At 36.4% G+C, this 27208-nt stretch overlaps 1 protein-coding gene across 1 annotated transcript in view; it reads left to right on the forward strand.

The window, feature by feature from the left end:
* Nucleotides 1–27208, forward strand: part of GPR158 (G protein-coupled receptor 158) — a 449562-nt gene that overhangs the window by 167686 nt on the left and 254668 nt on the right. The window lies entirely within an intron of this gene.

The raw sequence follows: 27208 nt of genomic DNA on the forward strand, positions 1-27208 counted from the left end.
GATTTATTCCTAGGTATCTTATGGTTTTGGGGGCAATTGTAAATGGGATCGACTCCTTAATTTATCTTTCTTCTGTCTTGTTGTTGATGTATAGGAATGCCACTGACTTCTGTGCATTGATTTTATATCCTGCCACTTGACTGAATTCCTGTATGAGTTCTAGCAGTTTTGGGGTGGAGTCTTTTGGGTTTTCCACATAAAGTATCATATCATCTGCAAAGAGTGAGAGTTTGACTTCTTCTTTGCAGATTTGGATGCCTTTGATTTCTTTTTGTTGTCTGATTGCTGTGGCTAGGACTTCTAATACTATGTTGAATAGCTGTGGTGACAGTGGACATCCCTGCCGTGTTCCTGACCTTAGGGGGAAAGCTTTCAGTTTTTCCCCATTGAGAATGATATTCGCTGTAGGTTTTTCATAGATGGCTTTTATGATATTGGGGTATGTACCCTCTATCCCTATACTCTGAAGAGTTTTGATCAAGAAAGGATGCTGTACTTTGTCAAATGCTTTTTCTGCGTCTATTGAGAGGATCATATGATTCTTGTTCTTTCTTTTGTTAATGTATTGTATCACATTGATTGATTTGTGGATGTTGAACCAACCTTGCAGCCCAGGGATAAATCCCACTTGGTTGTGGTGAATAATTCTTTTAATGTACTGTTGGATCCTATTGGCTAGTATTTTGGTGAGAATTTTTGCATCCATGTTCATCAGGGATATTGGTCTGTAATTCTCCTTTTTGATGGGGTCTTTGTCTGGTTTTGGGATCAAGGTAATGGTGGCCTCATAAAATGAGTTTGGAAGTTTTCCTTCCATTTCTATTTTTTGGAACAGTTTCAGAAAAATGGGTATTAATTTTTCTTTAAATGTTTGGTAGAATTCCCCTGGGAAGCCATCTGGCCCTGGGCTTTTGTTCGTTGGGAGATTTTTGATGACTGCTTCAATTTCCTTAGTGGTTATAGGTCTGTTCAGGTTTTCTATTTCTTCCTGGTTCAGTTTTGGTAGTTGATACATCTCTAGGAATGCATCCATTTCTTCCAGGTTATCTAATTTGCTGGCATAGAGTTGCTCATAATATGTTCTTATAATTATTTGTATTTCTTTGGTGTTGGTTGTGATCTCTCCTCTTTCATTCATGATTTTGTTAATTTGGGTCATTTCTCTTTTTGATAAGTCTGGCCAGGGGTTTCTCAATCTTGTTAATTCTTTCAAAGAACCAGCTCCTAGTTTCGTTGATCTGTTCTACTGTTCTTTTAGCTTCTATTTCATTGATTTCTGCTCTGATCTTTATTATTTCTCTTCTCCTGCTGGGTTTAGGCTTTATTTGCTGTTCTTTCTCCAGCTCCTTTAGGTGTAGGGTTAGGTTGTGTACTTGAGACCTTTCTTGTTTCTTGAGAAAGGCTTGTATTGCTATATACTTTCCTCTTAGGACTGCCTTTGCTGCATCCCAAAGATTCTGAACAGTTGTGTTTTCATTTTCATTGGTTTCCATGAATTTTTTTAATTCTTTAGTTTCCTGGTTGACCCATTCATTCTTTAGTAGGGTGCTCTTTAGCCTTCATGTATTTGAGTTCTTTCCAACTTTCTTCTTGTGATTGAGTTCTAGTTTCAAAGCACTGTGGTCTGAAAATAGGCAGGGTATGATCCCAGTCTTTTGGTACTGGTTGAGACCTGATTTGTGACCTAGGATGTGATCTATTCTGGAGAATGTTCCATGGGCACTAGAGAAGAATGTGTATTCCGTTGCTTTGGGATGGAATGTTCTGAACATGTCTGTGAAGTCCATTTGGTCCAGTGTGTCATTTAAAGTCTTTATTTCCTTGTTGATCTTTTGATTAGATGATCTGTCCATTTCAGTGAGGGGGGTGTTAAAGTCCCCCACTACTGTTGTATTGTTGTCAATGTGTTTTTTGCTTTTGTTATTAATTGCCTTATATAATTGGCTGCTCCCATGTTAGGGGCATAGATATTTACAATTGTTAGATCTTCTTGTTTGATAGACCCTTTAAATAGGATATAGTATCCTTCCTCATCTCTTATTACAGTCTTTGGTTTAAAATCTAATTTGTCTGATATAAGGATTGCCACCCCAGCTTTCTTTTGGTGTCCATTAGCATGGTAAATGGTTTTCCACCCCCTCACTTTCAATCTGGGGGTGTCTTTGGGTCTAAAATGAGGCTCTTGCAGACAGCATATCGATGGGTCTTGTTTCTTAATCCAATCTGATAGCCTGTGTCTTTTGATTGGGGCATTTAGCCCATTTACATTCAGGGTAACTATTGAAAGATATGAATTTAGTGCCATTGTATTGCCTGTAAGGTGACTGTTACTGTATATTGTCTGTGTTCTTTTCTGGTCTATGTTGCTTTTAGGCTCTCTCTTTGCTTAGAGGACCCCTTTCAATATTTCTTATAAGGCTGCTTTCGTGTTTGCAGATTCCTTTAGTTTTTGTTTGTCCTGGAAGCTTTTTTCTCTTCTTCTATTTTCAATGATAGCCTAGCTGGATATAGTATTCTTGGCTGCATATTTTTCTCATTTAGTGCTCTGAATATATCATGCCAGTCCTGTCTGGCCTACCAGGTCTCTGTGGATAGGTCTGTTGCCAATCTAATGTGTCTACCATTGTAGGTTACATATCTCTTCTCCTGAGCTGCTTTCAGGATTTTCTCTTTGTCTCTGAGACTTGTAAGTTTTACTATTAGATCTCAGGGTGTTGACCTATTTTTTATTGATTTTGAGAGGTGTTCTCTGTGTCTCCTGGTTTTTGATGCCTGTTTCCTTCCCCAAATTAGGGAAGTTCTCTGCTATAATTTGCTCCAATATACCTTCTGCCCCTCTCTCTCTTTCTTCTTCTTCTGGGATCCCAATTATTCTAATGTTGTTTCGTCTTATGGTATCGCTTATCTCTCGAATTCTGCCCTCATGATCCAGTAGTTGTTTCTCTCTCTTTTTCTCAGCTTCTTTATTTTCCATCATTTGGTCTTCTATATCACTGATTCTCTCTTCTGCCTCATTTATCTTAGCAGTTAGTGCCCCCATTTTTTATTGCACCTCATTAATAGACTTTTTGATTTTGACTTGGTTGGATTTTAGTTCTTTTATTTCTCCAGAAAGGGTTTCTCTAATAACTGCCATGCTTTTTTCAAGCCCAGCTAGTATCTTTAAAGTGATGATTCTGAACTCTAGATCCGATGTTGTACTAATGTCCGTATTGAGTAGGTCCCTGGCAGTCAATACTACCTCTTGTTCTTTTTGTTGAGGTGATTTTTTCCATCTTGTCATTTTGTCCAGAGGAGAATAGATGAATGAGAGAACAAAATGCTAACAGGGTAACAACGTCCCCAGAAAATGTACTCTAAACAAATCAGAAAAGACCTGAAGCCAGGGGAAAAGAAAGGGAAAGAAAGAAAAAAGAAAAACATAAAAACAAACAAAAACAGAACAAAACAAAACAAAAAAAACAGAATATGATCAAATATGATCAGGCTGGTGCATAGATCAGTGCCACACACTAGATTTTGGGTGTATTTTGGTCTGTTAGAAGAAAGTGCCTCCCAAAATTTTAAAGAAAGAAAAAATTATATATGTACAAAAATAAGGGGTGATATGATGAAGGGATGGAATATGACTGTAAAGATGGAAATTATAAAAAATTTTATAAAAGGGAATTGATAAGAAGTTGTTTGAAAAAAGAAAGAAGAGGATTAAAAAAAAAAAAAAAGAAAAAACGGGAGAGAATGTGATCAGGCAGGAGAGTAGAACAAAGCCATACACTAGAGATTTAGGGTATATTTTGATCGGTTAGAAGAAACTGTATCTCAAAATTTTAAAGAGAGAACAACTTGTATATATATATATATATATATGCCAAAATAAGGGTAACTACTATGAAGGGATAGAATATGACTCTAAAAATGAAAAAATAAAAATGTTTTTTAAAAAAGGGATTGATAAGATGTTGGTTGAAAAAGGGAAAAAGAAAAATTCAAAAAAAAAATTAACTTTGAAAAACTAAAGAATCATGGTTAAAAAGCCATGGATTCTACGTGCATTATTCTCCTAGCGCTGGAGTTCTGCCGTTCTCATTGATCAGTAAACTTGGTCTTGGCTGGCTGTTCTTGCTGATCTTCTGGCAGAGGGGCCTGTTGCCATGGTTTCCAAATGTCTTTGCCAGAGGCGGAATTTCCCTGCCCTTGCCGGTCCGGGCTAAGTAATCTGCTCAGGTTTGCTCTCGGGAGCTTTTGTTCCTTGCAAGCTTTCGGTACAGCTTTGGAGGAGGAGAGCGAAAATGGCGGCCTCCCAATCTCCACCCTGGAGGAGCCGAGAACTCGGGACCCTGCTCCTCAGTGAGCCCCCAGAGAAAAGCAGTCAATCACTCTTGTCTCCCCGTTCTCCGGCTGCACTCCGTGCTCACCCGGCCTGTGACCAAGCGTTTCTATCTCTGGCCCGACTTGGTGTGGAGTGCGGTGCGCTCCCGTGCTGCTCCTCCTGGGGGAGGAAGGGGAGTGTCCCTGGATCTGCCACTTGTTGGGTCCCTGCTGGAGGAGCAGTGGCCCGACTGTGCTGTGGATCACAGTTTATGGCAACCCCGAGCTGAGAGCCCGCTCCTCTGCTCCGTCTCTGCAGCCGGCTTCCCCGCTCCGATACCTGGGAGCTCTGCCGCACTCAGGCACCCCCAGTCTTTCTGTGACCCCGAGGGTCTGGAGACCACACTGTTCCACGAGGGTTCCACCCCCAGCTTAGCCACTGGCGTGACGTCCCTCAGCGGAGCAGACTTCTAAAAGTTCCGATTTTGTGCTCCGCTGCTCTATCACTTGCCAGAAGCGGCCAATGGAGGCCCCCTCCCCCACCACCTATCCTCCCGAATATCGCCTCGGATTCACTTCTCCGCACGTCCTACCTTCCAGAAAGTGGTCGCTTTTCTGTTCAAAGAGTTGTTGCTATTCTTTTCTTTGATCTCCTGTTGAGTTTGTAGGTGTTCAGAAAGGTTTGATCCCAGCTGAATTCCTGAGACCAGACGAAATCCAGGTCTCCTACTCCTCTGCCATCTTGCTCCGCCCCCTCTCAACTAATCTTTGACAAAGCAGGAAAGAATGTCCAATGGAAAAAAGACAGTCTCTTTAACAAATGGTGTTGGGACAATTGGACAGCCACATGCAGAACAATGAAACTGGACCATTTCCTTACACCACACACAAAAATAGACTCAAAATGGATGAAAGACCTAAATGTGAGAAAGGAATCCATCAAAATCCTTGAGGAGAACACAGGCGGCAACCTCTTCGACCTCAGCCGCAGCAACGTCTTCCTAGAAACATCGCCAAAGGCAAGGGAAGCAAGGGCAAAAATGAACTATTGGGACTTGGATAAAAAAACAAGACCCATCGATATGCTGTATGCAAGAGACTCATTTTAGACCCAAAGACACCTCCAGATTTAAAGTGAGGGGCTGGGTGCATTTTTAAAAGGAGTATTCTGAAGCGTTGATTCAGAGTCACTCAGACATCCTGATTCCATTGACTTCTTCAGTTTTTCCATGGTCTTAGGTATTTGCTATCCTAATGCCTCACAAATGGCTAATATATTGCTGTGCTAAGCAGCGTTTCTGCTGTCAGCAGTGCACCAGCAAATGAAGTACCTCACAAAGGAATCATTGCATTAAATGGCACACACTGGACTGGTTACGTTCTCTTCCACTTTGGAATGACTTCACCTTCTCAGTTCCCAAGTGAAATAAAACTCCATCCATCTGTGCTAGACTTGCATTCTGAAGGGGTTTTGGGATTTATGATTCTCAGAGATGGAAGGCAGGAGCGATGAAGCACTAACAAAATGTAAATTGGACAATGGCTTTTGAATGGTTACTATTGATGGGGGAGTTAATTGCCTTTGTACTTCATTTTTAACTATTGAGCTTAACTGGAAACTGAAAAGTTGACAAAATTACAAAAAGGTTAGAGGAGAGCAAAATAAAAGAATGAGGAAAGAAATTGGAATTCAGAATAGTTTGACAGGAAATACCAACTCTTTTTATCATTACTATATTTGGTTGGATGATCGAACCTTTTTAAAATTTGTATTTCTTACAAGTTTGTATATATTAAGTTATTACAATAACTCTATTAGTGGACATTCATGTTGAATGTACTGCTCTACTGTAATTAATAGTTTGGTTGCTAGATAAGCCATTTTCTGAAACTGAAGACAAAGATTTAAAAAATGGCAGTGTCAACAGTGTGTCCTATAGAGAATACTAAAATATGTACAATTTGTCCCTCCAATTTGGTTAGTCCATTGGTCTGAGGGTTAATTCACTTGAAACGTTCCAGAATATGAACATTTCTGTCTTGATTATTAAGGAAGAGAAACATATGCAGGCAGTACAAGGAATCCTCACAATTTTTGATCCTAGAACTCATCTTTGGAACTATGATTGAAGAGAAAGTCTCAGATTCAGAGAGAAAGAGGCCTGTTGATAAACTTTATTTATGCTAGTAGGAAATTGTTTGTAAATGTCAATAATAATACCTTATTAAATATATATTCCACTATGTAAATATTTGGTACCATATGTGTTTATTTGTGGGAACATTTCTTTAGTTTCTGGAAATCTTGAAGAACATATTGATAACATAATGTACATTTAGAAGCTAATATGTCAGTAAACCAATAAAAGCTATTATAAATTTTTCTTTTTGTCCACAGAAATGAAATAATTAGTATAGCATATTAAAGAAAAAAATGTGAATGACATTTTCTATATCTTAATTTAATAATAATTCCATGTATGATTACTTTTTATTTACCATTTCTAGCTCACTGGAAATGTTCTACGATCATTCTGCCTGGTGGTTTGGTTGAAAAGTTTGTTTTGCTTTGTTGTAGAATGTGCATACTAAGATGTGTTTTATTTCCGTTACCTAGCTGCTTCCAAATATTCAACAGTTTTCAGATTTTATGATTTGGATTTGTTAATCCAGCTCTCAGATCCCCACTGTGTCTCTCCCAAGGTGCAGCCCCAGAGGATAGTCTCTGTTACCTTTTACATACATTATCCAACCCCCTCTTTTCAAACACATGTAGGATTGTATAACATCTGTGTTTATTCTCTTTAACTTTTTAAAATCTTTCTCTTCTAGCTAAGCTGTCCTTATACTTCTCTTTTGTATACCACACGCTTCCCTTACTTCTTATAATTGTTCCCTACAGTAATGGCTCATATTTATTGAAACAGAATTTTTATAATTGCTGAAAAAGCGCAGAAGCAAAGTCACATATACTGAAATTTAGCGTAAGGGAACTCAAATTTGGGGAGGTATTTCAATGCTCCTTTCTGATCCTTGGATAGTTTAATAAGTAGCTGTACAACAGAGACAGACCAAAATCGAAGAATACCAGGCTATCCTAGGGATACCGTATAGGATTTTTAGTCTTGTGAGATTGATCCTGTTATATCTTTGATATGAATGATATTTAGAAATTAGAACTTGGGAATATTTAGGAAACTGTTTATGGTCTTTGTTGGGGTTGAATTTTACTTTCTGACATCCTTAATTAAGAAAACCTTTCCTGGGGCACCTGGGCGGCTCAGATGGTTAAGCGTCTGCCTTCAGCTCAGGTCATGATCTCTGGGTCCTAGGATTGAGCCCCATGTTGGGCTCCCAGGTCAGTGGGGAGTCTACTTCTCCCTCTTCCTCTGCCTCTCTTCCTGCTCATATTCTCTCTCTCTCTCTCTCTCTGTATCTCTCTGTCTCAAATGAATAAATAAAATCTTAAAAAAAGAAAAAAGAGAAAGCTTTCCTTCATAGATGAAACCAGGTTGACTCAATGATAAGGTGTTGAAGTTTGACTAATTGATATATGAATGGTTAAGGCCTTAACTTAGCTTTTGGAAAAACACCATTTTTTTTTTTAACTACCAAAGAGAATCAAGTAGAGTTGAATGGAATGCAGCAATCTACTCCATATTGGAAGGACACCCTGTTATGGCATACCACATTTGGTTCTATACTGAATGCCCCAATTATAATAAATAGTAATATAACGATAAATGTCTATGTTTATTTTTAAAACTGTACCTTCTCTCTACTGCCTTAATAGTGTTTTCAGATCTGCAACAGAAAAGGGAAAGATAGAAAGGGAAGACCATCTTTTCTTAGATGGTGTGGTATGACACATTTAGTCATATTCCCGGTAATTTTTTTCTTTGCTGAGTTAATTGTAGCACTCAGGTTACTTAGACAAATGTCACACTTTTCTACCAGTTAGTGTTGTTTTGGTGTGATCTACTGGTTCAGATCTATCTAAGCTTTATCATTATTAGAGGTAAAGATGAACAAGAGATTTCTATCTATGAACCCAGAGCAGAAAAACAGACTGACTTGAACGTTACTCCATGAGATGTGGTAGCACATTAAAATGTGTAGGGAATAAAATGAACTGTAAGAAAGGCTGAAAGCAATGACTTTGAAGAGAAATCTCCACCACTGCCTATGGCTTTCATCAGTGTATCTGGCCTGTTTCATCCCAGGCTCTGCACTCCAAGGTAGAGACTTTGGTCATGCAGGTTCCACAGTTAAGATGTGACATTATTTTGAGAAGAACCCATTTTATCACAGTTCAGAAAACATCCTTTGTTCTCTGTGGGATTTGATTCAAAAGCATATGTGAGAGTGGCAGTATAGATTAAGACTAGCAGTGAATCTATAATTGTTGAAAAGGACATGGTGGTTTACTGTTTGCCCTGTTTTGTGTATGTTTGAAATATTCTATAAGAAAAGGTTAAAACAAAACAATATAAAAACAAAAAATGGAGTCAAAAAATAAAAAAGGAAAAACTCCTTTGTTAACATATGATATCCAAGAAGAAAGTGTATATATATATAGTTCTGATGTTTTAAACTTAAGAGATTTGTAGAATATGTTTATCAAAAACACACGGGCCTTTTGGCAAATGTATTTCTGGGGTTCTATCACTGGAGATTCCAATTTAGTAGATCTGAAGAGGGAAACAGATTTCCATGATTCTCATGTGCTGACAGGTTTGGGAACCATTGCCACTGTTAACTGGCTGGATTATGTCATGGAACTCATTTTGGCAAAAACAGACTTCAGTAAAGATAAACAAAAGATAGAAAATGATAAAATTGGTGAAATCCACCAAGTTGATGAAATTGACAGTGTTTCTTAGAGTATAACTATGACACTTTTTTATAGTTTTTACCCTGTGATGTTAGTTTCCTTAGAATGAGATATGGCAAGAATGTTAGAATTCTGTCATACCATGCTGCCTCTCTTCTCATCTTTTTTATAACTATATAAGTCTATTTAACATCAAAGAGAACATTTAAATTTAAAATTAATTTTCAGGGCACCTGGGTGGCTCAGTTGTTTGTGTCCAACTTTGATTTCAGCTCAGGTCATGATCTCAGGGTCATGAGATTGAGCCCCATGTCAGGCTCTGTCCTCAGTGCAGAGTCTGCTTTGATTCTCTCTTACTCTCCCTCTCCTTCTCCCCCTTCCCCGTGTGCACTCTCTCTCTCTCAAATAATAAATAGATAAAATCTTAAATAAATAAATAAATTTTCAATATTTAGTATTTCTCCTTATAAATAACTTAAAAAAAATCAGGCTAATACTAGAAATAACATCTGTTTACCACAAAGGGAGGGTAGTTACTTACTCTCCATGTTAAGAATGTTTCCAGTACATTTTAGGGTTCCCCCAGCCTAAGCTTCTAAAGATAGCTTGGAGCAGCAGGGAAAAGATGGGATGCCTGAGTAATTAATCCTTGCCTGACATTAACTGGGGTTTTGAGGAGGAACTGGCCATTTGAGAGCAAGTTTAGAGAAATGTGGCAAAAGGGGACTTCACTTTCTTAGGGTATGTAGGGTCATAGGACCTTCTAGATGAAAGGCATTCAAGGAATGTTGATGTTCATTGATTGTATTTTTTAATTTAAAGTTAGCATTAGAACATAACTCTTTCTCATGTGACTTTTCTATTTTCTCTAATTCTCATAACAACAAAAATCACACACTTTATATTACTTGAGGTTTTAGAGGCCTAATATCCAAAGAAAATGGAGTAAATACTGTGGGCAAACAGGAACACATTAGAAATTTCTACTCATTGCCTATTAGCTAAGGAGTCAGTAGTTGTCTTAAATGCAGAATGGTTTGAATGGCCACACTTCTGTGGATAGCCCTTCTCTTGGTTCTTTTTTAGGTATCCCAGTGGTTCTCAAGTTTAATATGTAAAAGAATTACCTTATATAAGTGTATATACATATCTATATACTGTATTTTAAGGCAAATTTTCTTAATTATGTAACATTTGACTGCAGAGCTCATCCCCATGTAGGATGTGAGTGCCATGAGTGAGGTAGGTACTTATCCCACTGTAACTAAGTGATTGTGCATGAGACAGTAAAGAAGGGAGAATGAACGACTGAAAATTGATTTTCACTGAAAAAGAAAAGAACAATTATTTACTAGTTTCTGAAGTCCCTCCAAAATGAGAACTGTCCAAAAACATGTTAACTAAGCATATAAGCAGAAGTTATATATCAAAACATTTTACTCTTAAAGCACATGATGGCTGTTCAATTTTGCTAAGAGAAGATAGCACCAACTCTCTAATTGTGGGGCGATTTCCTGGAGCTTTGACAGAAAGAAAATCACTGGGAATGCATCTTATTTTATGTCATTTGGGTTTAGTTTCAAGTGTCCTGGGCCAAGTATAGACAGCCTAGAGACAGCCTGCTCCCTCTGTCTTGGTGGGGTTCCTCAAGTGCTACCTTTTTTTTTTTTAACCTATACATTGTAGTTCAAATATAATATGGTTCTTGTGGAGGAAATGCATTAGCTTCATTTATAAAAACATTTTAAGGAGAGTGATTTCCTACTAGAAATCAAAAGGGAGTATTTTACCTATAAAAAGCTAAAATGAAATTATTGAAAGGCAAAATAGGCTACTTGTATAAATTGACAACTAGAAATAGATTTATTTCAAGTTTTAGCTAATCATCATAATAATACCCCAAAAGTTTAGGTATTAAACTAATCATTTTGTGGCTAGCAAAACATTTTTATAAATTTAAATAGGGAGTGTATTATGAGTAGAATTTGGAAGAAATATTAAAATAAGAACCCAAAATGGAACTCATTGTCAGTTGATTCTGTTATTGCAATTTACTCAAAATCTATAATTATCAATTTTTTTCTTACTGGAAACATATCCTTTCCTACTTTGCTCAGTCTCCTGTCATTGTGAAGCTTTGATGCATCTGACAACAGAATTGACATCAGGAGTTCTGGGAAGTCCAGAGCTGTTGTGTCAGGTCAGTTTCAGTTTTGAATAAGCACTTCTGTTTCTTTCATATTATGCAAAAAATATGGTATCTGAAGGAAGCGAGGCCTAAATAGGAAGAACTTAAACCTTAGGTCAGACTTGGATTTCAGGTATATTTGTTTCTGAATAGCTGGATCATCTCAGACATTCAACTTCTGTGTGACCCAGTTCTCCTTATAAAGTGGCATAAATATTACCTCCTTTACTATTATATGAAATTCTTGTGAGAATAAAATAGATACTAGATGTGAAAAGCACAGTACAAGACAAATATATGTAAAGGGAGATTTTTGACTCACTGCTTTTATACATTTGATTTTCTTTTCAAATTTTTTTAAAAAGCCAAAATCAAATGTACCTTCATTACTGATGTGCAGGTCAGGGAATGGGCAGGAATCAATGTGAGGTTTAGGAAAGATCAGAACAAAAGGATCTATCTGATGGTGAACAGCTGGCTGGATAGAAAAGGTCCATGAAATCTTTTATTTTTTAAATAATTTTTCTCCACATTATTTTTTTAGAGAGAATATTGCACAAACCTCTAGGATACTGGAAGACCTCAAGTATTACAAATAATTGACTTATTCAGGCTATAAGTGAAGTCTACAGATTTTTGCAGTGTTATGTTTCTAGAACAGTCCAACACAAACTTTTGAGTTAGTACTGAACAGAGAGAGAGCAAATGAGTACTATACTTGGATTTTTTTTGGCATAAATACATGATTTACTAATGGCTAAAACTTGGTTCAATGCCAGAAATACAACTACATTCTTGCTATTAATATTTCATTACTCACTAATAGCTTTTTTCATAGGAATAGAAGTTTCTGGGGTTACGAGGTAATGTAATAACAGTTCCTTTTGTTGATGTTATAAGGGATGGAATATTGTTTTTATAAATAACTTGTTGACTTTTTAATGTTATTCATAAATCTGACCTAAAATATCTCAACAGGGTAACTGGGATATTTCCTAGATTATCTATTAGAATAAAATCTTCCACTGTTACAGCTGTATGGTCCTATAGAATTTTTCTAAACACAAGAGTTTAACCTTGTTGATATTTTGTCCAGTAACTAAGACCTTCTCTCTAGATAATTACTACTCTCACTGTCCAGGGAGTTGCAGAATCTGAAGGAAAGCTATTCTAATAAGGTCTACTATTATTTTCTTAAAGCTTCTAGAATAGTTGTTATCATTTTGTTTACAGTTTATTGATAACCCAGTACCTTGGTTATGTCAAGTTTGCTTCTCTGAGACTAAGTCATTATATTGTTAAAAAAAAATCTTGATATGTATCAGGTATTAGTTTTTTATAATGGGTGCCCTCTTAATAATCTTTTAAAATTGCCAGTCGTCAATATGGCTAAATGATTCCACCATTTACTAGTTGTGTCAGGACTATTATTATTAAACGTGAACATGGATAATTGTCATAGTGCTGTCATTGCAAAAGATATGATGTAGCTATATGTATATTTACTCAAATAGTTAAACAGGCAAAAATTTTAAAAAATGAATCCATGTTTACCTATCCTATACAAGTAAGACAAAAAAGTGTGGATAAGCTAATCTATTTACTTGACCTTTTACATTTGAATTCTTTATGATTCTTGCAAGATAAAAAATACATAGATAATAGAACCAGAGAGAATATTTAAAAACTAATAGCATTACAGATATTTTGAATGATACCTAAAAACCATTTATGTTGTGCTTCCTTTCCTGTGATTCAGTCAGCTGTTATAGTAGATACTTCTGGTTTCCTCAGAAACAACCATCCCTCTACCCCTCTTCCTCTTCCTTCTTAACAGAATTCTGATTCTATTCAGGTATCTGCTTACCCCTTAGAGACCAAGGTTAGATCCTGATAAATCTTACTCAATTTGGTGCACTCGTCTATTGGATTTGCCAACCTCTTGGCTTCTTTTGTACAATAATAAATTCCTTAGTGGTGTCATTTAGTTGACTCAGAATTTTCTGATATAGCTAAAAACATCCTGAATAATAAAAGCATCCTAAATATTATCTAAAAGCATCCTATATAATATTACTCATTGTATACTTTTTTCTTATAATAGCATGTTAAAAATTATGTACATGGAAAATATAAGTAATTTATAACTATAAGGGTTCCATAGATACATAAATTCTTATACAGAATGTTTTCTGAAAATATAGCATTTGACATCTTTCTCAAATAGAAGTAGGACCACTTCCCAAAATGATATCTTAGCAATACTTGACAATATTTGTTAACTTTGAAAATGTGTTAAAATTTTTAATTTTTAAAATTTATTTTTTAACTTTCAAAATTCTTTTACTATAAACATACCATATATACAGTAAACTACACAAATTACATTTGACACTAAAAAAGTTTTTAGCAGTTTTTATAAAATGAACACACTCATGTAAATCACCACCTAGATCAAGATATAGAATATTACTAGCTTCCCCAAAGTGTTCCCTGTGTTCCCCAGTCAACACCATCCCCTCATCCCAAGGGTAACCACTTTTATAACACTATAGATAAATTTTCCTGTTTTTGAATGTTATAAATTGCACCCTTTTGTGTCTGACTTCTTTTGTGTAACAGTTTGGAATATGAGATGCATCCATGTTATGCCTAGCAATAGCAGTTTATTTAATTTTTATTTAGTATTCTATTATATGAATATACCATAATCTATCCATTCTAATATGGACATTGGATTTTTGTCTACTATGAATCATGTAGCTATGAACATTCTCATATACATCTTTTGGTATATATATATTCATACCTTTCTGTTGAGTATATGATTAGATGTGGAATTGCTAGATCCTAAGGTAAATAAACTAATGTCCTTCTGCAGTAGATATTGTCAAAGAGTTTTCTAAGGTGATCAATATATACTTTTGATCAATATATACTTCTACCAGCCATATATGAATATAAAATTTGCCCTACATGCTTGCCAACATATGATGTCAATTTTAATTTTAGCTTACCTGGTATTATGTAGTGCTGTCTCATTGTAGTTTTAATTTTCATTTTTTAAATTCTTTATTCTTTTCATTTTTATTTATTATTTTTTAGAGGCAGGGGGCAGGGAGGGAGAGTGGGGGGGAGAGAATCTTAAGCAAGCTCCACCCCCAGTGCAGAGCCTGACACAGGGCTTGATCTCATAACCCTAAGATCATGACCTGAGCCAAAATCAAGAGTTGGATGCTTCACTGACTGAGCCACCCAGGCGCCCCTTAACTTTAATTTTATTTATCAGTTCCCTGATAACTAATGAGGTTGATGCCTTTTTATATGTTCACTGGACATTTGGATATCCTCTTTTTTGAAGTTCATATTTTAGTCTTTTAATATTTTTTCCAAAATGTGTTTTCTTTTTATTATTGATTTATAGAAATTTGTTTTATATTCAGGATACATGTCCTTTGTCAAATTCTGGTATTAAAATATTTTCTTTGCTTATATAGTTTGTCTTTTCACTCTGTTAATAATATCTTTGTGGAGAAAATAAGGTTTTAGTTTTAATAAAGTCCAGTGTATCACTTTTTCTTTATAGTCACTGTTTTTGTGTTGTGACTAAGAAATCTTTGCCTAAGATCTAAGGTCATGAAGACATTTCTTCTCTGTTATCTTTAGAAGATTTATTATTTGTTTCATTCATTTGGAATTGACATTTATGTAGGTGTAAGTTGGGATAAAAGTACCTTGTCTCCATATGTATATTCAGTTGATCCCTGTGTTTTGCACATCAGGTAGATTTATATAGATCCATCTATGAGGTGGAGAGACAGAATATGAACTATGTAGAAAAGAGCTTAAGAAACAGAGAATACCATGAGAATGTACAACATAGGTACAATTGAAGCCCTAGAGGAAGAGGAGAGACAGAATCGACTAAAAACAATATTTAAGAAATAGTGACTGAGAATACTGATGAGAAACATCAAATCACAGAGTTTGGAAGTACCAACAACCTTAAGTAAGATAAACAAAAATCTGCAACTGTACATATAGTAGTATAATGGGAAAATCCAAATGCAAAGACAAAATCTTAAAAGTAGCCAGGGAAATAAACATTATAATTAAAGGAGCTACAGCAAGACTGACAGTAGACTTTTTATCATATAAGGTGGAAGCCAAAAGACAATGTAACAACATCTTCAAAATGCCAAAAGAAAATAAGTGCTGACTTAGAATGTTACATCTTTCATAAATGAAGTGAAATAAACACAATTTCAGACCAGCAATGACAAAAGTCATCATTGGAACAACACAAAGAAATTACCAAGTATTCTTTAGGCAGAGGGAAAATGATTCCAAATGGAAGTCTGGAGATAACAGGAAAAATTGAGGCAGAGAAAGATTGAACATGGGTAGATATAAGTGAATATTAACTATACTAACCAACAGTAATAATGGGCTGTAAAAATATGCTAGAATATAAATTGTAAGGGAAGTTACTTGTCTATTTTAATGTTCATGCATTGTCTAGGAAGAAAATTTATATTAGATTTTGATAAATCAAGAATGGATATTGTAATATCTAGGGAAACATCTAAAGTAATAGTAAAAGGATGAATAACTATGAAGATAACATATAGGAATACTGAAATAATAAAAAATGAATCCAAAAGAAGGGAATCAAGGAAAGAAGAAATAACATAGAAGATATTTTATTGAAGATTCACTTGAGGTTGGAGTGCCCATCAGAATACCTGGGCCACCGTATTACCAGCAGTGGAAATTCCTTTGTTCTTTTTGACATAAGCAAACCAGTAATTTCCCCCCGTTTCATAAACCAGTATTTTTTTATTTTATTTTATTTGTTTATTTGAGAGAAGGGGAGAGAGAGAGAGCACAAGCGGACAAGAGGGTCACAGCAGAGGGAGAAGCAGGCTCCAGTTGAGCAGGGAGCTCAATGCGGGGCTCTATCCCAGGACCCTGGGATCATGACCTGAGCTGAAGGCAGATGCTTAACTGACTGAGCCACGCAGGTACCCCTCATAAACCAGTATTTTTAGTATTCTTCTACCAAGTAATATTTGCTCTAGATTTTGGCCTGACACTGTCTTACAGATCTGTGCTAATGTTCTGGAGCATTTATCCAAAGTTCAGTCCATCCTTAATGTGTTTTCTAAAAAAAAAAAAAACAAAAAAACCCCACAAAAATGAAACTCTAAACATATGAATGATTTACTTTCTGACCCCCCTTCCCTTAAATGCCTCCTCTTTTCATAACCAGCTGTGATTTAAGTGACAGAATTCTTGGTACCTAGTGCTCTTGAATTATTTTCTCCTCTAACATCGTCTTTAGTGATACAAATATACTGTACCTCCGTATCTTCTTGAAATATGCAAAAATCTAGCATACACATCTGTCTGAGCATAATTTATTTTATTTTTTGGGTATTAGTTCTCTGTAATAGCATGTTAAATTACTTATAGGTTCTTATTTCTTCACTTAGACCTGAAGTGTATACCTTGTCTCTAGCTCTTTAATTACTGAAGGGATCATTTAAAAGCCTAGATACCAGCATGTTTGAGATTAGCCTCCACTTCCTTCCATCATTCCCTCTCCTGTTCCTTATTGTTTCTTCACCTGTGTAGTCTCTTGCCTTCTTTGGATCCTGATACTTACCTGATACTCTTTTTCTTTAATAACTCCCAGAGATGTGTTTTTCTAAATAACTGACCATCTTTGCAACTCTTACTTTTTACAATTCTATTTTTTTAATAAGAAAAGTAATTTAGTTTTGTTGTAAAATTTTAGAAGGAAGAGTAAATTGCCACAACAAAAATGAATAAAAAGCACTTGAATGTTACCATCCTAAGAGAATCATTATTAATATTTTAGTGTATGTTCTTGGGGAAAAAGATGTAATTTTTTCTGTTGTTTCATATATTCTCACTGCCTTTGGAATCTGTCTTTTTTTTTTTTTTTTTTTTTTGCTGGTTAATATATAGGGACAGAGATTAGTTACTTATTTACCATAGCTTTGTTGTATATAAATTGTAGTCTAAGAATGAGGACTAAGTTCTTTTATTTTTCCAAGTAAATCATAGTGTCTGTTGCAGGGCTCATGATTTTGCATACTTCCTCGTTTTAATGCTCTCACAGAAGCTCAGTACCTCTTGTTAAGAGAAATTCCTGTTGCCAGCCTCAGCCCCAAGGGGAATATGTTAAGGATAAGTGGGTCTTGGGCTTTCTTCACCTACAGAAGGGATTGCATTTTCATGGGTCTTCTGATAGAATACTCATCAGGCCAAGTAAAGCATCAATGAAAGTCTCTGATTTGAGCAAAATGAGACTCTTTAGGTGACTAGCAAACTTCCATTTTTATAGGAGAGTAAGATTTAGATCTTGGTCATATGGGATGAGTTTAATGTGCCTTGGCAGACCCTTTTAATCTGCCCAGGTATTAGAAATGAACATTGTTTATCTCTTTAAGCAAACTATCCAAAACTTCTAAAATTTGATGTTTAGGCATTTTAAGAGGTAAAGGAAATTATGACTCTGGCTTCTAAATTTTGGCTTAATTGGAGGAGGAAGAGAGTAAGCAGATGACTAAAACCTGATAAGATTCCCAATTCATTTAATTTTGTTCAACTCACTTAAAATTGAATATAAAAGACCTGTTTTGACTACATCTGTTACTATCTGTATGTTCTTATGAAGATACTAAATTGCCTAAATCTGTTAGCATAATTCAATTATTCTGCTTACAGAGATGATATTACAAATTTTACACATATGACTTATTTGGTGTATGGTTCAAGTTTGGTCATAGAATCCTGGAGTTGGTGATCTTACAAGTCATCCCTGATTTATCAAAACTTTGTTTAATCATTTCTAAAATTTAGAATGCATAAAGATCATCTAAGGTGTTTATGAATAGTTCAAATCCCTGGTCTTAATTCCAAAGATATTTTGAATTAAATAGATCTAAATGTGTCCCATAAAGCTTGAAAAGCACCCATGACAATTCTTTTTTTTTTAAAGATTTTATTTATTTATTCAAAAGAGAGAGAGAGGGAGAGAGAGCACAAGCAGGGGGAGCAGCAGGCAGAGGGAGGGGGAGAAGCAGGCTCTCCAGTGAGCACAGAGCCTGATGCGGGGCTCGAACCCAGGACCCTGGGATCATGACCTGAGCCAAAGGCAGACACTCAACTAACTGAGCCACCCAGGCGCCCCCACCCATGACAATTCTTAGGCAGGTGTTTTATGGACTATTTTTTAAAAACCATTGTTTAACTTATATTACTCCTAGCAGGTAATTATTTATCTTGCTAGAAGGTACATAAGTTCTATGGACTTAGGATCATTGAAAATTGTCAGCATGTTCCTAAGAAATAGAAAAAAATATATTATCATTTCACAGAAGAGGGAGGTGCTATTAAATTAGGTGTTTTACTTAAGATCATTATGCATATCTAGTTACAGGAGTTGGAATATAACTCAGACCTCCTGCACTAATCTGAAGCTACTGGGTCACATTTGCCTTCCTTAGTATCTGAATTTCCATTATTGCTCTGTGCTTGACCTTCTTCTCAAAAGAGACATTCATCAGAACTCATTGATTTAAAGGTTCAAGCAGCTGGAAATACTCTTCATATTGCATTAAATTTAAAATAGATCTCAAAATATGAAGACATGGAGAATTCACTGGCAGTGGTTTTTTTTGTGTGTGTGTTATTTTGTTGGGGCTGGCAATGAAATTAAGAACTAATTATCTTGATTTTTTAAAAAGAGGTTGCAGAATCTCATTCTCCACCTGGTTTATGGTTTAATCCATTCAAGATAAAATATTACAGTGCTTTATATTAAAAAGTAAATGTCTAAACATAAAGCATTTACACCATCATTGACTAGAAATGCTAGTTCTATTCATAGTTACTGTATTCAAGTAATGCACCTGCATTCTTTGAAATGAATTCCATTTGCTGTACTTAATCCTGTCTTGAGATGGAAGCCAGTGTCCGTATTTGCCAGGTAAATAAGGACAGACTCCATCTGTCCTGTATTGCCACAGCAGACCATCTAACCTATCCTTCAGTGGTCCTGTCAGGCAACATTATGCAAACAGAGACAAAAAGGACCCTCCTGCTGGCTGACCAGTGGGAACTCTACTAAGCCTCTCTCTGATGGAAGCATTTTTCTTGCCCATCTTACTGTGTGGCAAGTCTCTTGACAAGATTTCTGACTTCTGTCATTGAAGTTAAAGACCTCTTTGTAGTACTTTGATCTCTTATGAAATCAGGCAACAAGAGTACCCTTTATGAATCCAAAGCCTAAGTCTGGAAAGGATCTGTATGTCTCATAACCCTGTAATGTAGCCATTTGTATTTTTATGAATCATAAATTTGAACATAAGCCAGATTAAACTATTGCAAAGGAAAGAAGTAAAAGATTTGCTATTTAAACATGAAGCAATATTAGCTCCAGTTTCATAATCGTTATAATTTATGATCATTAATAATCCAAATATACTAATGATGTTATAAATCTGTTTGTTTTTCTTTTGTTTTGTTTTTTGGAAGTCATTAGTATTAGCTATATTTATCTTGGGAAAATCAAAATTTGCTGGGTTCTATTGGTTTTCACCATAGTTTGTACTTCACCTATATGGGAGGTCTTAATAAGGGCTTTCTTTGTTTTACAGATAGGGAAACCAAAGCAGAGATAGCCCAAATAACTGATTCTATTCCAGAAAAACCCAGAGGATATAACAATCCATTTTAGCATTGGGCAGCAACGCATTTGTAGGATGTAGTAATGCGGTGTCTAGAAAAGTGTTGGATTAAAACCCTGTGAGCAATTTGTGCTGCTTCTAGAGCATACTGAGCAGAAGGCATAATGAGATAATGAGGAAAGTGGAGTTTTAATGTAGCATATCTAAAGTCCCAGTCCTGGAGCTGAGCTGCTAACCCAAATCACTCCTAAATGGATTTAGCAAGGCTGTGCTTAATATATGCAATGTATGATGAGAGTTATATTTTCACCAAATTATCCCTAAGAGTTTCAATAGCCATATTTTAAGTTCTTACAAAGCTCTCATGTTTCTGGGTGCTCTCATAGTTACTTTATTTTGAACAAAGAAATATTGTTCTGGGAAGACAAAATAATTGGATATGACTTTGTTCAATTTTAGCTTTAATGCTCATAAAATCACCTGACAGAGTAAAATTCACCAACTCACATTCCCTCCAAAAGGCAAAACCACCTTAACATAGATTTAGGAATTATTCCTAACACCTCAAAATTATAAGTGTTCATTATAAGCAAACTGTCCTCTTTTGTATGTCTGAAAGAAGTAGTAATTTTAAAAATAATTTTTATAAAAAAGATAGAATTAAGCACACAAGATAACATTTCATTTTGTAAGTGTTTTCAGATGTACATTTAACTTGTCCAACTTTTTTCAGGTACATGTGTTCCCAATAGATTTCTTGGGTCTTTTTGTAAGGTATTCCATTCTTCCAATGGGGCATCTAGGTAAGAAAAGAAATCAAAATGCAGTTTGATAAATATACAGGGTATTGCATTTCTGAAGGCAAGACTGAATTCATCCTTTGTTTTGTTGCCTATAGAGACTTCATGTTGGGAAAAATTCCTGAAAAAAATGAAGAAAATAGATCAGAGTTTTGAGTTATAGAACTTGAACCTGCTCATTTCAACAACTAATGAAAGACCTAGATTCTCTTTTCTGGTATCCTCCAAGGGACCTGACACAGGGAGGGAAAAGCCTGGAGCATCAGATTAAGAACACAGATGTGGAGTCAGATATACCTAAGTTCAAATCCTGGCTTGATTTTCATAAGTTGTGTAACAGAAAAATTACATAATCTGCCTAAGACCCAGTTGTATCATCTTTAAATTAATAATTATAATTCCTACCTCATAGGGTTGTATTGAGGATTAACTGAGATGCTTGTGAAGTATTTAACATATCTAGTGCATGCATTAGTTTTCTATTGATGTTATAACAAATTACCACAAATTTAGTGGCTTAAAACAACACAAATTATAGGGGCACCTGGGTGGCTTGGTCATTAAGCGTCTGCCTTCGGCTCAGGTCATGATCCCGGGGTCCTGGGATCGAGCCCCTCATTGGGCTCCCTGCTCGGTGGGAAGCCTGCTTCTCCCTCTCCCCCTGCTTGTGTTCCCTCTCTCACTGTGTCTCTCTCTGTCAAATAAATAAATAAAATCTTTAATGTGAATTGTGTAAGACTGTTGAATCACAGACCTGTACCTCTGAAACAAATAATATATTATATGTTAAAAAAAAAGAAGAAGATAGTAGGAAGGGAAAAATGAAGGGGGGGAAATCGGAGGGGGAGATGAACCATGAGAGACTATGGACTCTGAGAAACAAACTGAGGGTTCTAGAGGGAAGGGGGTGGGGGGATGGGTTAGCCTGGTGATGGGTATTAAAGAGGGCACGTTCTGCATGGAGCCCTGGGTGTTATACACAAACAATGAATCATGGAACACTACACCAAAAACTGGCGATGTAACGTATGGTGATTAACATAACATAATAAAGTAAAAAAATAAAAAAACAACAACACAAATTATAATCTTATGATTCTGTAGGTTAGAAGTCTAATACAGGTCTCACTGGGCTAGGTGTATTCTTTTTTGGAGGCTCTAGGAGAGACTGTTTTCTTGTCTCTTCTAGCTCCTAGAGGCCTTCCATATTTCTTGGCTCGTGGTCCCCTCCCTTCATCTTCCAGGCAAGCAGTGCAGCATCTCTCTCACCCTTCGTTCATAGTCACACCTCCCTCTGACCACAGCCAGAAAAGCTTCTCCACTTTTAAGAATCTATATGATTATATTAGACCCACTCTGATAATACCAGGATAATCTCCCCATCTCAGGGCCCTTAATTTAGTGACATGTGCTGAGTTCCTTTTACCATGTAAGGTAGCATTCATTGGCTCCAGGAATTAAGATGTGGATGTGTTTGGGGGGCCTACCACAGTTGCCTATTGCATTACTGGTAATAATAAATCCTATCATCATCATTGTGAAAGCCATCATTTCTGTCTTCATCATTTTGCATTTGGCATCTGTTAGGAGTTCAAAAATACTTGTGTCTTTTTTTCTTAAAGAAAGGACTGTTTAGAAAATTGGAAGACATTCTTTATGGAGTACAGATAATGGCATAGGCTACATATTTTAATAATTCATTCATGTGTTATATTTTCCCAATATTTCTATATCTTTTTTCATAGTATTTTGAACTTTTCAGAAGAATTACAACATTTTGAAATTGAAAATAATGGTGATTATATGGTCCAATTATAATTTTACAGATAAAAAAGCTGAATAGGCAAGGTTAATAACCTGACTATAGTCATGCAGTTTGTTAGAGGCAGTGCCAGTGTGACAAGTGTAGTCTTTATTCACTCTGCCATGTTGTCCCTACTGCCATCACTGTCAACATTCAATATTTTTGTGGGCCCTTTTGGGCCAATCCTTTGGTGCAAATGTCTGTTGAAGGACCTTTGTGCCTATTGTGGTATGTGCATGCCTTCTCCTTCCATACTTCTTGGCTACCGTTTAGAGCTTTGGGCCAATGCTGCCTGAAAGCTGAGGAAGAGTTAATGCAGCTCTCTGAATTATTCTATTCTCTGGATTATTCTATTTTGAAAAATTATTTTCCTGAATTTTTTTATTCTCGACTTCTTTATTCAAAATTGTGATATATGAGTAGATTATATCATTTTCATGTTTCAAGTGAGTGGAAAGAGGTGTTAGGCTGACTCCTGAAAATCTTAGGTAGAAGGCCTGTATTTTAGAAAAAAAAAAAAGACAAATGATATTTTAGGAAGGATGTAAGACCACATTATATACTGTCCATATACTAGAAAAAAAACAAGTTTATATTCTCATTAATAAGTGTTAAAATTTTGCATAAACAGGTTATAATATTAATGGCTAAGAATCTATAAATAGTACACTGGTGGATAAAGTTAATGGGGGAAATGCTGTTGGTCCTACCTAGCATCCATATTGCCAAGGAAATAGAAACTGAGCACTTATCTTTTCTGGTGGAGCTAAAAGCAGATTGTTTTGGAGTGCACAAATAATGAGTCTGTAATGTCCTCCAAAAGTTCTCTCTTCTTTAATTCAACATAGATGATCTCCTCACCCTAATTGACAGGAGAGCCCCACATTTCAAGTTATGGACTGGGGGACTAGGATGTGTTATGTAAAAAGAAACTTCAGTTACAGGGCTCTTCAGGCCACTTGAAACTTGCTTTGAAGATTCACTCTAGTCAGGCAGCTGTTTAATTTATAAAATGTTAAATTCTAGGTTGGAGCCTAAAGAAAACCAATCAACCCGAATCCTGATGTTTCTCATTATTTCACTGTTGACATCCCAATTCTAAATGTCTGTGAACAGATGCATTAATTTCCTATTGCTAAGTAACAACACAAATTTATCATTTTACCATTCTGGAGGTCAGAATTCTGAAATCAGTCTCACTGGTCTAAAGTCAAGATGTTAGCAGGACTATTTCCTTCTGGAGATGCTAGGAAAGAATCTTTTCACTTGCATTTTCCAGCCTCTGCAGACTTCCTACATTACTTTCTTATTGACCCTGTCTAGCATTACACCAGCCCCCACTTCTGTTGTCACATTTCTGTCCCTGACTCTAACCCTCCTGCCTCTCCCTTGCAAGGAGCATGTGATTATATTGGGCCCATGTGGATAATCTAGGATAAATTCCCCATCTCAGTATCCTTAATCACATCTGCAAAATCTCTTTGCCAGATAAAGTAACATAGACATAGGCTTTGGTGGTTAGGATATGGACATCTTGGAAAGGAACGTTATGAGCCCACAGAAGTTACAACCACCCCAGGGTCCAGTGAAATCAAACTGGTGACGTTTTTTGGCAAGACTAAAGGAAAGCTGTGCTTGCCAACTTCATCTGGAAATTTTGCCAATGGAATAATACCATGGAAATCTGTGTTGCCTGCTTTATGGAAGTAGTTTGACTTGTTGCAAAGATGATCCTGGTGACAATAAAAGTTGAATAAATTTGAATTATAAGGTGATAGAGGCTGAATTTTCATGTTTAGCTAATGAACTGCATCCAGGCCTACCTGACAAAAAGATGCATTAGAGTAGGCTTTATCTTAACTGGGTTGACCCTAACTTGGAAAAGTCAGTGTGGTATGGGGGATGATCTCTTTTATTAATAGCTATGTATTGTGAATATCCAGAAATTAATGCTTTTTAATAAAATTCTGTATTTTTTTAATAAGATGGAGTAGTGGCCATAAAATTTTGCTGGCAGGGTTACAGTCAGTAGAAGACAATTGGAGAAATGGATTAACAGCACCCTTGGATTCCTTTTCTCTAGCTAACAGTACATTGACAATTTCTTTATCTGAATCCATCAGAATTCCTCTGAATCGCTATCTTGTTTTCCCTTCTCTTTAACCTGCCCTTTCACACATGAGCGTAGTATTGAAGATGCTGTTTGTAGAGCTACAACACCATTTTCTTGACTTAGCCCATTGGCCAGTTTGGTATACCAATTTTAAAATGACTAGGGCCAGGATCAGAAGTGGGGATGATAGAGGCGGTGAGGGAGCGGAAGCTTTTTCATGTTTATATGTCAGGGAGCGGTGTATTGACAGGGAAGTCAAACTTTCTTATTTCCTAAAGGTTTTCTAAGAATTGGTTGCCTTGGAGACAGGACAGTACTTTCAGGATTAGATCTGAATCTTGGTGTCTGTTGATGACCTTTCCGCTACCTTTGCTAGGATTCAACCTCCTTTCTTTCCTTGTCTTCCTGTATAAAATAAGACTAAATGTTTTTATATACATGTGCTCATCATAGTATTTTTATTTCCTGGACTTGAGTGTCTTCCATTCATTAATTTATTCATTCACTAATTCACTCAACAAATATTTGGTTGCCAGGGACTTATGAGTATGGTAAGATGTATAATAGAAATGTGACCAAAATGCTAAGAGAAAATAGCTCTCCCCAGGTGAGACGGAGAATCTTTCACAGCAGAGGTGACATCTGTGCACAGTCTGGAGACGGAATAAGTGTTGGCATCCTAACCCTGCGCTCACTGTAAATCTCCCCAAGGCACAAGGTATACCTGTGAAGAGAAGGAATTCTGGGGATTCTGTTTCAAACTTAGTTTTCTTTGTTTCAAATAGGGTGTTTAACATTTGAAATAAAAACATGACCTCTTTTTAAGAAATCTCCAACTAAGACAGACTGAAGGAGGGAGGGGTAAGCCAGCCTGTGTGATAGCTTCAGCAGAAGCCAGTGGGTGGCAGTGGTAGCAAGTAAACAACTTTATTTTCATGTGAAATTGTCCTGGGGAGTGGGGATGGAGGGTGGCAATGCCTGTCCTGGGACACATAGTAAAACACCCAAATCAGACAATACAGGATATAATGAAGGTCTGAGGGGATTTCAGGCTTCCTGAATTGGACCAAATGGTGTCATAAAAAAAAGGCCAAGGGACAGAGGCATAAAGGTAGCAACTGTCTCCTTGCATTTTAATTCCCATTGAAGAAAAAATTAAATTTTTTAAAAAGATTTATTTATTTTAGAGAGAGCGAGTGTGTGAGAAGGGGGAGGGGCAGAGGGGGAGAGAAGCAGAGAAGCCAACTCCTTGCCAAGCGTGGAGCCAGATGCAGGGCTTGATCCCTGTACACTGAGCTCATGACCTGAGCCAAAATCAAAGAGTCAGAGGCTCAAAGGACTGAGCCACCTAGGTACTCCTTGAATTCCCATTTTTTATTTGTATCAGGTGGGGACTTGCTTCTGTGAAGGGTGATACCCTGGCCTGGTGCATTAAAGCTACCAATAAATTTCTTTCTTTTTTAATATGGGAAAGTAGCCATTGCTCAGAACCACTCAGATACCTAAGTCACCACACCTCCCCATATTGGCTTCTTGGTCAGAAACCCCTGGATCTCCTCAACTAAAAGCAGACCTCTGGATCTGCAGGGGACCTCCAGGCCCATGCTCTCGTACTATGGCGGCCTTTGTTCTGATGATTTGGTATCAATGCCATACTGGGCATTAAATATTTTTAATCTCAGTCCAGTGAAACTTAGTTAAGACCTTCAATTTAGTTAGTGAAAAACTAACATTGCTAGCTTCACAGCAAGCTCAGCAATGTCCTACAACTGAGTAGGGCGGTCCTTGAATTGTGTCAGAGAAAAAAAGGGAATCTTTGGGCACCTGGGTGGCTCAGTTGGTTAAGCAACTGCCTTCAGCTCAGGTCATGATCCTGGAGTTCCAGGATCGAGTCCCGCATCGGTCTCCCTGCTGAGCAGGGAGTGTGCTTCTCCCTTTGACCCTCCCCCCTCTCATGCTCTCTCTCTCAAATAAATAAAATCTTAAAAAAAAAAAAAAAGGGAATCTTTGAGGTAGCAATTGAAAATAAAGAAATTTATGCAAAATTCTTTTATAGTTTTTGGTATTCACCCTTGCTTTAAAATGGTATCTCAATTTCTAGAACCTTTTTTTGTAGAGTATAAGCTTGTTTATATGTTTATATTAATACAGTTTTAATAAGTGTATAGTATTAAGCGTAAAAGACAAATACGGCTTTGCTTTTGGTTGCTTCTGTCTTTTCAACTATCAGAGCCTAATGCAATACTAAGGACTCAAATTAGCCATTCTTAAAAACCTACCCTGCCATTAGAGATGCTTGTTCCAGATTAAAAGCACAGGTTCTGGAGAGCTCTTCTATTTCTAAGAGGATGTATGGTCAAAGAAATAGATAAAAATATGAAACATATGACATGTACAGTGCTAGAAAGATGAGAAGAGGTAATCTGAAGTGGTTGTTTGTA

This window comes from Halichoerus grypus, chromosome 6 (assembly GCF_964656455.1).
Source record: "Halichoerus grypus chromosome 6, mHalGry1.hap1.1, whole genome shotgun sequence".
Lineage (NCBI taxonomy): Eukaryota > Metazoa > Chordata > Mammalia > Carnivora > Phocidae > Halichoerus > Halichoerus grypus.